Source organism: Henckelia pumila, chromosome 3 (assembly GCF_033568475.1).
Source record: "Henckelia pumila isolate YLH828 chromosome 3, ASM3356847v2, whole genome shotgun sequence".
Lineage (NCBI taxonomy): Eukaryota > Viridiplantae > Streptophyta > Magnoliopsida > Lamiales > Gesneriaceae > Henckelia > Henckelia pumila.
The window spans coordinates 185,729,425-185,740,592 of record NC_133122.1 but is presented as its reverse complement, the minus strand read 5'-3'; the positions used below and the strand labels follow the sequence as shown (position 1 = coordinate 185,740,592).

Genomic DNA, 11,168 nt, shown 5'->3' with positions numbered 1-11,168 from the left:
ATTTCAAAACCATGATGTGGGCATGTATTAAGTAACTCTTTATATCTATCCCAACATTGATAAAATGTTTCCCCTTGTTTTTGAGAAAAAGTTGTAATTTGTCTTTTAAAAGAGTTTGTTCTATGGGAAGGAAAAAACTTTTTTAGAAATTGTTGTTGCATTTCTTCCCATGATCTTATTGAACTTGATCTCAAATTTTGCAACCATGTTTTACCTTTATCTTTTAAGGAAAAAGGGAAAAGCTTTAATCGAACAGTATCCATGCTACAATTTTGATCATTATAAGTGTTGCAAACCTCCTCAAATTCTCTTAAATGCAAATATGGATTTTCAGAATCTAAGCCATGAAAATTTGGTAAAAGTTGAATGACTTGTGGCTTAAAATTGAAATTAGATGCATCAGGAGGAAAAACTAAACAAGATGGTGTACTAGTTCTTATTGGATTCATATGGTGCCTAAGTGTTCTTGGTTGTTCATGTTCTTGATGATGATTATTATTATTATTATCATCTTGATTATTAGAATTATCGTCCATGTTTAAAATATTTTCAGTTACTCGAACAAGTCTACCACTTTGTTTACGACTCCAAACAATCATACAATTAAAAACAACATACTATTTACATAATAACAAAATTAAACTTAATTTATACCTCCCCGGCAACGGCGCCAAAAACTTGCTACAACTTAAATTGTAATTCACCCAAGTGTAGGTTGTCTGCAAGTAATATACTCGTGAGTACGAGATCGATCCACGGAGAGGATGTTGTAAGTTTAATTTTAGCAATAATATATTATAGATGAAAATATTATTATAAAACTTCAAATACACAAATTATAAAATTGTCAAGGTTTCAAAGGTTCATTGTTGGTTTAATTAAGATTGCTAAATAAAAATAAATAAAAGAAACTAAAATAAAAATAAACATAAAAGAACAATGAAATATTTAAACAAGTATATCATATAATATAGTTTCCACTATATTAATATCAGATTAACCGATATTTAATACATGGTACCCATAATATATATATAGATGAATAAATATAAACATAAAAAGAACAATTAAATATTTAAACAAGTATATCATATAATATAGTTCCCACTATATTAATATCCACCGATATTTAATACATGGTACCCATAATATATATATAAATGCATAAATATAAATTGACATAAAAGTAAATGTTAGATCAAATCACAATATTTTATTTAGAACAACCGGCAGAGCCACGCTATCGTCTAAATAAAATATATGACTTTATGTTAGATGCGATAAAGTAAATGTTAGTTGCGGAAAAGTAAAAGTTAGATGCGAGAAAGTAAATGTTAGTTGCGGAAAAGTAAAAGTTAGATGCGAGAAAGTAAATGTTAGTTGCGGAAAAGTAAATTTTAGTTGCGATAAAGTAAAAGTTAGATGCGATAAAGTAAATGTTAGTTCAAATCACAATATATTATTTAGAACAACCGACAGTGTCACGCTATCGTCTAAATAATATATATGACTTTATTATAAATAGATACATATATTTATAGTATATAATTATTGTAGTAATTATTGTATCATATTTGACAACAAATCAAGGTAACCACATTCAAGGTACCAAGCATTTGATGTAAATAGATAACAACAAATCATCCAAAATTATACCTACAAATAAAGATCAATTAGTAAAAATAAAAATAGAAAAGAAAAGAATATACAAAATATAGACAATCTTACTTGACCAACAATGAAACCTTTTCACCTTGACATAAAAAGATTTAGCTTTCCATGAACATGAAACTCAAGAATAAAGATAAAAGAAATTTCATACTTGAACTTGAGAAACTTGCACACTCAAACTTTTATTCTCACACACACAATATTTATTTTACAAATGAAGAATTCTCTACACTCTTGCACACTACAAAGCTTATACAACACATCTATTTATAGGCCAAATGAGAGCAAGAGTCCAAGGCTCATTAAATGTGAAATAGTAAAGTTGGTGGGTGCTTGTCTCCTTGAATGTCAATACCATGACCCAACTTTAATTGGCATGTTTGATACCTTAGAACACCGATTCAGCCTTTCTTTTCAACATAAAACACGTAGGATATTTTGTGTAGATGTGTTTGGACAACTCATTCACCCCTTTTGGATAAAATATGAAATACTTATGATATTTTTACTCCAAGCTGGTCATAGTAAAAGTAAATCTATCTCCATTTTGATGTTTTATTATTTTGATCATCTTAATGAAGTTTTTGGAATTTCTTGTCTTCTACAAAGTTGAAGATGCCTCTTTTGTGATTCTACAGGTTTTGAGATTACTCCATTATGACCACTGTAGCTTGAGTAATTTTATTTTTACCAAACCTGCGCAAATCGTAAAATACAACATTTTAGTAAAACATTTAAATATAAACACATAACACTAAAATAATACAACTTCATAATTTTAATTAAACTTAAATTTTAAAACACACTTTTTAACATATAAATAATTACAAATTTTAAGTTTCATCAATACTCCACTTGTGTTGATTTGCTATAAAGAGTTTCTCCTTAACACAAGTGATACAGCCGAAAATCTTCCGAGCAATGTTGTTTCTCTTTTGCAGGAATTTGAAGATTTATTTTCGGAGGATTTGCCTCAAGGATTACCACCTTTGAGGGGGATTGAGCATCAAATTGATTTTGTTCCCGGAAGTGCGTTGCCAAACCGTCCAGTGTATAGGAGCAACCGGAGGAAACAAAAGAACTACAAAGGCAGATAAGTGAACTTCTTGATAAGGGGTTTGTACGTGAGTCTATGTCTCCTTGTACAGTGCCTGTTTTGTTGGTTTCTAAGAAAGACGGTTCATGGAGAATGTGTGTGGATTATAGAGCCATTAATAACATTACCATCAAGTATAGGCATCCTATTCCTAGACTAGATGATATGTTGGATGAGTTACATGGTTCTAGCGTCTTTAGTAAAATTGATTTAAAAAGTGGTTACCATCAAATTAGGATGAGAGAAGGTGATGAGTGGAAAACTGCTTTTAAAACTAAATATGGCTTGTATGAGTGGTTAGTTATGCCTTTTGGACTAACTAATGCACCTAGCACTTTTATGAGATTGATGAATCATGTGTTGCATGCTTATATTGGAAAATTTGTTGTGGTATATTTTGATGATATCTTGGTGTATAGCAAAAATTTGGATGAGCATGTCGAACACTTGAGAATTGTGCTAATCACACTAAAAGCTGAACATTTGTATGCTAACTTGAAAAAGTGTGTGTTTTGTACAAAAGAACTTGTGTTTCTTGGCTTTGTTGTGAGTTCCCAAGATGTCAGAGTTGATGAGGACAAGGTAAGTGCAATTCGAGATTGGCCAACGCCTACTTCTATTGGTCAAGTTCGAAGTTTCATGGCCTTGCAAGTTTTTATAGGAGATTTGTGAAAGATTTCAGTACTTTGGTGGCACCTATGACTGCGATGATCAAAAAGAACGTTCCATTCCATTGGGGCGAGGAGCAAGAGAAGTCTTTTAATATTGTCAAGCATAAATTAATTAATGCTCCTTTACTTGTTTTACCTGATTTTTCTAATACCTTTGAAATTGAATGTGATGCGTCAGGTGTAGGGATTGGAGATGTCTTGATGCAAGGTGGGAGACCGATTGCATACTTCAGTGAGAAGCTAAGTGGGGCGTCCTTGAATTATCCTACCTACAACAAGGAGTTTTATGTGTTGGTAAGGATACTTGAGACATGGCAACACTATTTGAGGCCAAAAGAATTTGTGATTCATACAGATCATGAGTCTTTGAAGCATCTCAAAGGACAACAAAAGCTGAACAAGAGACATGCCAAGTGGGTGGCGTTTGTGGAAACTTTTTCCTACGTTATCAAATACAAGCAAGGGAAGGAAAATGTGGTAGCGGATGCTCTATCACGAAGGTATGTACTTTTATCTACTCTAGATTCTAAATTCTTAGGATTTGAGTATGTGAAAGAGTTATATCCTAGTGATCTTGATTTTGGTGAGATGTATGCGTCATGTTTGCATGGTCCAAAAGATAAATTCTTCATGCATTATGGGTATTTGTTTAAGGAGGATAAGTTGTGTGTTCCTAAGTCATCTATTCGTGAATTACTTGTTAAGGAATCACATGGGGGTGGTTTAATGGGGCATTTTGGAGTGGCTAAAACTTATGAAACTTTGCATGAACATTTTTATTGGCCACATATGAAGCATGATGTTGAGAAAATTTGCGAAAGATGTGTGACTTGTAGGAAAGAAAAGTCTAGACAACAACCACATGGTTTGTATACTCCACTTCCTGTTCCTAGTGAACCGTGGGTAGATATCTCTATGGACTTTGTTTTAGGACTACCGAGATCTAAGAAGGGGAGGGATTCAATTTTTGTTGTGGTTGATAGATTTTCTAAGATGGCTCATTTTATTGCGTGTCATAAATCTGATGATGCATCTCATGTTGCGGACTTGTTCTTTAATGAAATTGTTAGATTGCATGGCATGCCTAGGAGTATTGTGTCTGATAGAGATACTCGTTTTTTGAGCTACTTTTGGAAAACATTATGGTGCAAACTTGGTACTAAATTACTGTTTTTGACTACTTGTCATCCTCAAACGGATGGTCAAACTGAAGTTGTTAATAGAACGTTAGGAACTTTGTTGTGTACTATAATTAAAAAGAATTTGAAGAGTTGGAAAGAATGTTTGCCATTTGTTGAGTTTGCATATAATCGTAGTGTGCATTCTACTACAAATTTTTCACCCTTTGAAATTGTGTATGGTTTTAATTCTTTAACCCCATTGGATTTGATGTCTTTACCTATGAGTAAAAGGGTTAACATGGATGGTAAGAAAAAGGCGGAATTTGTGAGAAATTTGCATGAAAAAGTGAAGGCGAACATTGAGAAAAAGAATTTGCAGTATACAAAGCAAGCAAATAAGGGAAAGAAGAGAGTTGTGTTTGAACCAGGAGATTGGGTGTGGTTGCATTTGAGGAAAGAGTGGTTTCCTGAAAAACGGCACTCAAAGCTTTTACCTAGAGGCGATGGACCGTTACAAGTATTGGAGCGCATCAACGACAACGCTTACAAATTAGATTTGTCAGGTGAGTATAATGTCAGTGCTACTTTTAATGTTTCTGATTTATCTAGGTGATGATCAAGATTTGAGGACAAATCCTTTTCAAGAAGGGAAGGATGATGCGATCATGGATGGCTCGCATGCTGATCAAGTGACTAAGAATCCGTTGGAGATACCACGAGGACCGGTTACGAGAGGCCGAGCTCAGAAGTTTAAGGAAGCACTTCAATCTTTGTTGTTGAAGACACAAGAGGGCGTTGGATTTCTTGATATTCAATTTGGAGGAAGTTATAATCTTATTGAGGTCAAAGGAGGTCAAGAAAGTTAAGAAATTGAAGACCCTGCTCGAAGCCAAGGTGCGCCCGTGCCCCAGACTCGCGCGCCCGCGCCATTTTTTTGCGAAGAAGAAGCGCGCCCGCGCCTCATGATCGCGTGCCCGCACTTACGGATGCCAAATTGACGATGTTTTTGCGAACTCTCGGCGCGCCCGCACCATTGTCTGCGCAACTTCGGCGCGCCCGCGCCTCTCTCTAGCGCGTCCGCGCCATGCCCTTTTACACGCACCAAAGGTGTTTGTGTGTGTGTTCGGGATTTTTAATATTTTTGATTTACTTTGTTTATTTTAGGTCTTTTATTCCTACTAGAAAACTTTAGGAGATATATTTGATATCTTTTTTATTTATTTTGCGTTATATTTAAATATTTTGGGTTGTAATATAAATACTACAACATTCATTATTTTAATGATAACTAAGATTTTCAGATTATTGATTATTCAATACAAAATTCTCTCTAAAATTTTATCAAAGCTTTTGCTTTATCCAAAATCAAACTTATCAAAGTTTCATAGCTTTGTGGCGTTTGTCAATCGATTTTCAATTGGGTTGTCAAAGACAGGTTCCTTTGAAGGTCTAATTTGAATCTTCGATTGTTTTCTATCGTGAATTCTCTGTTGCTAGTTACAGGTTCAACTAGAGGTGGAGATTCCAAAATCTGTTACTTGTTTCAAAGTCGGGACAAAAATCTTTGAATTCTTTTGTTATGGAATTGAGGTGCGATTCGTTGAAATCTTGTTGCCTTTCATACATAAGATTCATATCACCTCCGGCACTAGATGCAAGTATGGAGATGATTATTCACCTTCTTTAGGGTAACCCAATTCCAAACTTCTCATCAAAATATTTGGGATCAAGTCAGAAATTAGCATGCATTTTACCATATCTCAGGGTCAAGATGATCCTTAAATCAGAATTAGTTGTTTGGGTATGTACAGGCCATGACGAAGTTTACCAGGATTCCTACATGGGATCTGTGAATGTTCAGAATGTGGCTCTGGCACACATACTTGTGTATGAAAATGCATCAGCTACTGTACGTCACTTGTGCATTGAAGCTATATCTCATTTCAGTGACTTTGCTGCTAAGGTCGCAGAATGTTACCCTGAGTACAAGGTGCCCAGGTAATGCACTCTTTTTCACTCTGAAACAATTTTGCATCAGATGAATCTGAAGTGTAAACACCAAACACTCGTTTTCCATTTCTGATCCTTGTGTTGTTTGCCGATAATTACGCAAGAGAAAGGTACTACATGATTTTCATTTTGTATGATCTTGTAGTCTTTAATATTAATCAATATTCCAACTCACATAACGTACAGAAGTGAAGAAAGTGAGTAGATTGAAAAGTACTTGCGGAATTCAACGATGGAGGATAAGTTAGTTATTTAATTCCCTGCATTCCGTATATAATCTTGTGCTCATGAGAAATTTCCCTAGTTGGTACTGTTGTCGTAGTTGATTTTCAAGCTTTTTAATGATTTATCAATACGAATAAAAATTAATCCTCAAGAACGGCCTCTGTAAGTGGGAATAAATTTACGCTTTCCACATAATCAAATACATTTTCAGGTCCGAATTTAAGCACGATCACGCAGAACCACTCGATTATCCAGAAGCTTTCGCTGCCACGGTGGATATCATGCAAGTCCCTTTCCCTAATTTTATTTCATGAGTTTCACAAATATTAATTAATTGTTTCTTAACATTGGAATAATGTATTTGCGACCACCGCTAGCTTTATTAAATTAAATTTTGTCCTCCAATAAATCACGTGTTTCAATTAATGATCATATATGCCTATTTGGTTTCATGTACAGCGAAAAAAAACCCCCGAAAAGGACCCCTATCTCATTTGATGTTGAAATTATGATATCAATATCTATCTATGTCACATATCTCACCTTGTGAGTTGTTTATATATACTTGAAGAATTAATCTTTTTTTATCGAGTTAATTTTAATTTGAAGTAGAATTAACTCCGGATCTTAACATCTTTAATAATATTCTGCTGTGAGCTAGACACTATCATATTGCATCGTGTGTGTATATATACATATATATTACTGTAGCATTTTCTAGTTTTGCGTTATTTCTGTAATCTTAATCAAATTTCTAGTGATGAATGGGGGTTTATGAACTTGATTTCATCTTTTGATTGATGCTGGTTTTGTGTTGTGTTGATGATGATTTCTAGTTTACAATCTTGTAAAATTCCATCTTAGAATAGGCACAGATGCTGTAGAGTACATCTTATGTATCCAAAAATCCATCATATAGAATAGGCATGACAGATGCTATATAGACAACATCTTATGTAGCCATAATTTTAGAGTAGATTCTTTTAATTATGTGGAAGAGAAATATAAACTTTTTTTATATCATTATTTATTCTTTTTTATTGGCATATGATGTTCGGAATTTGGTTATTGTTTGGTTAAGAATATGTTTGGCTTTTAGATATTTTTGGCTTTTAAATATTTTTGGATTTTCTATTTCAAAGAATATGTTTCCTAACAGATGAGATTCTTCCCCAACAACGGAAGTCAAAACTAGGATAATATTAAATGGTTATGTACAGTTTGTCAATCTTGTGAATTACTTGATCATGGTTGCCTCGTTTCAGTTAATAAAAAGCTCGGATCTCTTAAACTTCTTATTCAGCAATATACATGTCGAAAATTTGCATTTACTGTTGTAATATTATTTTGAATTAGTGCAAGGGATAAAAGTGGATGTTAATCTATGCTGAAACGAGTGTTCCAAGTTAATTTATATAGATTAGTTCATAACTCTATTTTATAGTGTAGATTGAATTAGAATTAGAGTTTTGATTGATTTGTAATATTGAAAAATGTATATTAAATTTTATTTTGGAAATTTTAAATTTTGATTTATTTAGAATATTGAAATTTGTATATTAAAATTTATTTTTTTTATTTCAGAAACGACAACGGATTTTATCCATTATCATTGTCATTTTAAAACTGTTGTATTTTTCGTTGTTGTTAAAAGTCCTTTAAAAGACAACGGATAAAATTTGTTGTCGTATGGAGAAAAGACAACGGATTTTTGAAAAGAAAACGGATTTATCCGTTGTCGTTGAGAGAAAAGACAACGGATTTTATCCGTTTTCGTAGAGAGAAAAGACAACGGATAAAATCCGTTGTCGTTGGGCGCTCTTTCAACAAAGTACAACAGTTTTCTGCAGCCTACGACAACGGATAAAATCTGTTGTCTTTAGCCGTTTTTCTTGTAGTGTTTTTTCAAAAGTTTACAAAGCATATACTCTGAAAATGATATAATGAATCGGGTGCACAAATGATCTAAGGATCTGATGTATATTTGTTAAGTGTGCAAGAGTATTCTTTCGAGTGTATTTGAGACTGGTATGTTTTTTTTGATAGCTGATTTTCTCTTCTATGGATCTCTGTCTCTTCACTCGAATGAGCCGATGATCTTTATATATCTTTTAATCCAACGTTAATAAACGGCTCTATTAACTTCTTCATTTATTGTGCCTTCAATCACGGAATATGTTTTACATAGTATGTCACATCTTTCATAATCAAGAGGATGTGCAATAAATGTGTCATAAATGCTAGTCTGCGGAATTAAATAAAGTGTACTATGAGAACAGAACAGCTAATAAATGAGGTGTCTACTGCATAATAGACAACTGGGTTTTGCTCGAGTAGGCCTTCTGAAACTATCTACTAGTCAGCTAGACTAAGGCTACTGATAAGGCGATAAAGCTTAGTTAGACTTCTTGTTTCTGATATTACTATATTCATGGACTTAGTCTGCTGAGATTGTTTTACGTGCTCTTGATTACTACTGATTAGCTTGTCTATTGAAAGCATCTACTTCTACTGGTTATTATCACCAAAACTAAATCACTTAACACTAAGCTATAAAATGACATGAAAAACCTTAAAATTTCTTGTAAATGACTACAAAATTAATTATTAAATAAAATAAAATGAGGACAAAACTGTAACACCCCAAAATTTAAGTGACCAACCAGCCCGCATGAATTCCATTTATTTGATTTTTAAAATTTTAAATTTTATATGTGTTAGAGTGTAATTATTTTATTTCTAACATTTAATTGTTACTTCTGAGGTTTTAAATTTTAGGGGATGATTTTTGGAGGCATTCTGGTGAAAAGATACCCGGAAACGATAAGAAGATTAAAATGTATTTTATTTATTTTTATAGATTTTTGTGTTGTCTAGAGAGATATTAACATATTTATATTAGGGAGTGGACTGGACCTTAGGATTATTAGAATTAGAATATGGAACAGATTAATATATTACTGCACCGGGCTTTTGAATTAATTTAAAACAAAACAAACGAAAAAAAAGAGATAGCGTGAAAAAACAAAAGAGAGATTGGGAAAAGAAAAGAAAATAGAACGCAGAGAATGAGAGAAGAGATAGGATGTAGATGAGAGGCGGATAGGGCTAGTCCTACTTGCTCTTTGATCATTCCGATCGTGTTCTGGGTACGTTCTGATCGTAGAATCATCTCAGGGTCATCTCTGTTATAGTATAAGGTAAGTAAAAATCCTTTTCTTTCATGTATCGTTGAAGCCATATAGTTTTTAAAGGATTTTGATGTTGTTTTTAACGATCCAGATGAGATTTGATGATTTATGTATAATTATATGAAAATTTAGTGTGTGTATTGCGTAATGTGACACCCGAAGCCAAATGTCTTAGGGCGGTACATGGTCTGCAATATGAGTGGTTAATATCTGAAAGATGGAAACTCCATCAATGAATGAGCGATGGGTGGCATGAATGAACCGATCTCACACCGGAATGAGAGGTACAAAAGATTTGATATATACTACTCATATCACAAAGGTGCATCTTTTTTTGGGAGCTCATCACATAAGTACTCCAAAGTTAAGCGTGCTTGACTTGGAGAAATTATAGAATGGGTGACACCTTGGGAAGTATCTCAGGGTGCGTGTGAGTGAGGACATAAGCATGCTGGAAAGACCCGTCTTTATACTGCGGGAATGGTCGTCGAATCTGGGGCCTTACAGTTGGTATCAAAAGCTTGGTCTCTCCTAGTACAGTTTGGTTTGGGGACGAACTAAGTGGAAGCTGATGGGGACAGTTGTCGAATCTGGGGGGTTACAAAATTGTAAATTCACAATTAAAAAGCTCCACTTTGACGTAAATATAGAATTTCACTTGCCTTGAACCAGATGATTAAATTTAATGCTTCTATTTCATTTTTTATTTTTCTTAAAAGTTTAATATAATAATAAAAATATTATGTTAAAATTTTAGTAGACTAAAAACATAGAGAGAACGATAAAAGTTAAAATAAGTTCATAAAATTCGTAATATTTTTAAATTTATAGACAAAGAAAGTTCATTAGACTAAAAACATGGCGAAAACGATAAAAGTTAAAATAGTTCCACAAAATTAATAATTTTTTAGATTTATAGACAAAGAAATTAAGATAGCTTTCAATTTAAATAAATATTTTTTTTATTTTAGGACATAAATTAAATATTAGCAATTATTCTACCTTGAATAAACAAATAAACACAAATTAATTACTCATTGACTAATCTATAAAATGACATAAAAAATCATAAAAATCCTTGAAAATGACAACAACATTAATTTTTAAATGAAATAAATAAGGACAAAACCGTAACTTCATAATCAAAAGTGTCACTTTCATAGATATATAGATAGATATAGAA

General features: G+C 33.0%; 1 non-coding gene across 1 annotated transcript; it reads left to right on the top strand.

The window, feature by feature from the left end:
- Positions 1-6: 6 nt before the first annotated feature.
- LOC140894078 (small nucleolar RNA R71) lies at positions 7-117 on the top strand. The gene has a single exon (XR_012153631.1). It is a non-coding gene; the product is annotated as a small nucleolar RNA R71 (small nucleolar RNA).
- Positions 118-11,168: the final 11,051 nt, after the last annotated feature.